The following is a 3,977-nucleotide window of genomic DNA, read 5'->3' on the forward strand; positions in this document are numbered from 1 at the left end:
GGGCTGCCTTTCCTCAGCATTTGGGTACTGACACCCCAAGACCCCAGGTCCCAGTTAAGAAAAGATCCTGTGGGCTGTGAGAAAACGACCCCCCCACCCCTCTACAAGCTAGTACCGTGGCCTCTGCTGTTTTCTCTCAAATCCTGGGCGCCCCACCCTACTCCCCTGGGCTCTGCAGGGATGTGTGAGGGTCGTGCAGGTCCCACTGGCCTAGATGCTTATTGAAGACGGAGGTCTCTGAGCTCCCGGGCCGGGGCAGGGACCCACCAGGGAGAGGTGGGGCAGCAGGGGTGGAGGCGGGAATGGCATGCGGGGTACGTGCAGCCCCGGCCCCTGGGTTCTGCACGTTGCAATTCATTGGAAACTACCAAGGCCAGTCACACACCCGTCACTAGACCACGGGCCCGACATGTACGTACCTGGTGGTGACCTTCACAGGGGAATTTCTGCGGGCGCCTAAGATGCGGATCTTGAGCGGGCAGCGGGAGCTACCATGGACTCCAGCCTGCCGAGGAGCATCAAGTGTGCTCAGCTCGCGTGGCCCCGGGACCTGGGGTCGCTGCAGCCGACTGGCCAGGGCGGGAGTGGGCCCCCCATGCCACTGCAGTTAATTTCCTTTGCTAGCCTGGGTACCCACATACTCCTGTCCGTGCGCTCCATCAGCTCTCTGAAGAGGGACAAGAGAAACATGGAGCCAATCGTGAGAGCGCGTAACAAGTCAGCCTGCTGTTCCCCAGCCGCTTCTGCCACCCCTTCCCCGGCGCGTGCGCCCACGGCCTCTTGTCGCTCCTGTTTGCTGGGTCCAGCTGAAGGAGGGAACCGAGCTCTCCTGGGACCTGAGAGCACCCCCACCCTGAGGTGGGGGAGTTTTCCCTCTCCAGCCTAAGAGCCCCAGGTTTTAAGTAATCAGTTCAGTGAGGGCCTATGAGGGTCAATGTTATTTAGGGTTTTGTCTTCCAAAAGCCAGAGGCAAAAAGGCACAGCACTGGGGCAGGAACCTGGAGACCCCAACACACCCACGAGGAACTCAAACAAGGGCCATTTGAGTTCACTTTCCTTTCTCTGAGTTCACTGTGGGTAGCCGATGTGAAACCACCTGCTACTACCCAAACTGGCCTCCTAGCCCACACACGCTCCCTGCTTCCTTAAAAGTCAGAAAGGAAAGGTTAAAAAAAAATTGCCAAATTTAGTGCTTTGGGTTTAGGAAATCCCAACTCCTGAAACCAATGGGTTAATGTGGGGGCGACTGATAAATCCCAGATGTTGGAGCTGGTTCCAGCTGGAGGCTGTGGAACCAGGGCTGGAGTGGGAGAGGGGCTCATCTCTCGAGTTGTTTAATTTTTGTTCCTGCTTCCCAACAGGGCCGATGCTAAACTTCCACCTCCTTGCCTCGGCTGGGACGGACGGGTATAAGGTTACTTTCCAAAGAAAGTGAGAGAACATTCTGTGTGAAGAGTGTGGGGCGGGTGGAGTTGGCCCCCACCTGCCAGAGAACCAGTCTCCACCGGGCGGGGCCGGGCCTGGCGCCCCAGGCTCCGGCTGAATAAGCCGCACAGCAGCGCTGCCTCCCGCCCGCCCTGGGGGGCATCTGGGAAACAGGCGGGGATCAGGTGGGCCGCAGCCAGCTGCAGACTCTGCGCCCCACCAGCCAAGGCCAATTAAGAAAAAAATTTTTTTAATTCTCTTTTTTTGTAGGTTTTTTTTTGGGGGGGGTGAATGAGGTTCATTTATTTATTTATTTTCAAACGGAGGTGCTGGGGCTTGAACCCAGGACTTTGCGTATGCTAAGCATGTGCTCTACCACCGAGCTATACCCGCTCCGCTTCAAAGTTCTTTTAAGGAGGGGTGAACCAAAGTGCCAGCCCATCCTAGGCCTTTAAGGCTCCCTCTGGTTCTTCTTTGAAGAAATTGAAACAGCGCTATATGTAAAATAGATAAACAACAAAGATGTACCATATAGCACAGGGAAATATATTCAGTATCTTATAATGACCTATAGTGCAAAAGAATCTAAAAAGGAATATGTATATGACTGAATCACTTTGCTGTACACCTGAAACTAACACAATATTGTCAATCAACTGTAGCTCAGTCAAAAAACGAAAAGGTTGGAGTGTATGATCTTGAAGGTCCCTTTGAGGTCAGCTCTTCATAAGACTCTCCAAATCTGGCTGGGATCTATTTGACTAACAATCAGCTTTCTACAGAGCTGCACTAACACATCACGACTTTCCCTTGGCCAGTACGCGGCTCCCTAGCAGCCTCAGAACTGAAGGAGTCGGACACCAGCAAATAAACCCCTGTAAACACGATTTGTAATGTTCGTATGTAGACAAACCAATGTGTGTTCAGAACTGAGGGAATTTTGTTTGGATAATTTCTAAGCAATGCCTTGAAAATAATCCCTCAGCAAAGACTCAACAGGACAGATTAAGGCCATCATTTATCCATAAAATTTTCTGCGCAGGGCCCTGCAAATAATCGCAATTTTCAACACAAATGGGAATCTGCCGGAGGTCCTGGTGGGTCACTCAGAGGCCACAGCTTAGCATGGAGGCCACAGCTTAGCATGAAGGCCAAAGGGCTTCCACCTGAACCCACTTCACTGAGGGCTCTAAGTGAGAAGAGGCGGGGGTGGATGCGTCCAGGTAATCAACCCCCTCCCCCGGGCTCCATCACAGACCTGAAACACTGATGGGCTGGAGGATGACAGCTGGGAGATGCCTAGTTGCTAGCCTTCAAGATGAGGACCAGGGAGCCTCCTATGATCCCACTGCTTCCTGAAGAAACCGGACAGCGGAGGGTGATGCAACTGAGTTAACACAGAAAAGCAAGAGACAGCAATGGGGATGAGATGGGAGGGTCTTGCCCCTGGGGGACCACACAGAGCCCAGTGCCTGGAGGTCTTGGAGGTCCTCACTCTGTCCTCACCCCTCCCGCAGCCCACGCAGCCCCAGAGAGAGCTGTGGGGAAGAATGCGTCCGCAAGTCCCTGCAACCCCGTCAGTGTCAGGCGTTGGATCCCAGCCCCAAAGGGTGGCTGGGTGTCCTCTGTGACACTGACCAAGAGGGCAGAGCAGAACCCAGGGAGTGCTGGCAGCTGGTAGAGAGCGGGGCTAAAGACCCCATTTCCAGTCCAATCAAACCAACTCCAGTCACGTCTGTCCCCCGAGGCGCCCCTCCTAGGATGAGCCCCCACCCAGGACTGCAGGATGCTTATCTGAAACAGACTCCTCACCACGACCACATCAACTACCCCCTGGCGTGGAGTTCCTTTGGAAACTGCCTCAAAGGACGCGGCCTTCAAAGCTTGAGATGGTCGCTTCCAGTTATATTAAGACACGTGAAGCATCTTTTTTTTAGCAATTTTTTTTCCTTCTTTGTAATTAGAGGTGAGGAGGGCATTTCACGCCCACCAGGGCGTGGCCATCCTTTCCTGCCATCAGCAAGGTTTCCCTGGGCCTCCTGCCAGTGCAAACCCAGTCTGGTTTGGTTGATTTTGCTCACTGGCCCGGGATGGCTTCCCACTCACCCACGACATCCTGGGGAAGGAAAGGGTCCCCAGCCCAGTGAAGAGGGGTGCGGAAAAGTGGTTTCCAGCTCTGCTCCTGACTCTTCTCAGATTCAGCGGTCCTCAGCACAGGGACTTTTCCAGAAGTTCCAAAAGGCTTACGGGAGGTTTTATTTTGTTTTTTAACGATTACCAAGGAAAAGAAAACGCAATCAATCAATCTGAGTGACAGCAGAAGCCCCTCCTCCCTGATACACAGGCAAACCAAGCAGTGAAATGGTCTGCGTTTTCTTACAGGCACGACCTGCCCTGCGCCAGAGCTGTGAAGGGCCCAGACTTGGGGTAATTGGCCTAGAGGACATTTTTCTTAACTCTGCACAATCCCCTGTGCCTGTTCCTCATTGAATAAACTTGCTTGTGAATTAAGGGATTGAAATTAAAATCTATGGTTCCCAAAGGGCAGCTTT

At 53.3% G+C, this 3,977-nt stretch overlaps 1 long non-coding RNA gene across 1 annotated transcript; it reads right to left on the reverse strand.

Moving 5' to 3' along the window:
* Nucleotides 1-551: 551 nt before the first annotated feature.
* LOC116661495 lies at nt 552-3,666 on the reverse strand. The gene is made up of 3 exons (XR_004317369.1): nt 3,532-3,666; nt 2,684-2,812; nt 552-667 (listed from the first exon to the last, which is right to left on the reverse strand). It is a non-coding gene; the product is annotated as an uncharacterized LOC116661495 (long non-coding RNA).
* Between the last annotated feature and the right edge of the window lie 311 nt (nt 3,667-3,977).

Source organism: Camelus ferus, chromosome 35 (assembly GCF_009834535.1).
Source record: "Camelus ferus isolate YT-003-E chromosome 35, BCGSAC_Cfer_1.0, whole genome shotgun sequence".
Classification (NCBI taxonomy): domain Eukaryota; kingdom Metazoa; phylum Chordata; class Mammalia; order Artiodactyla; family Camelidae; genus Camelus; species Camelus ferus.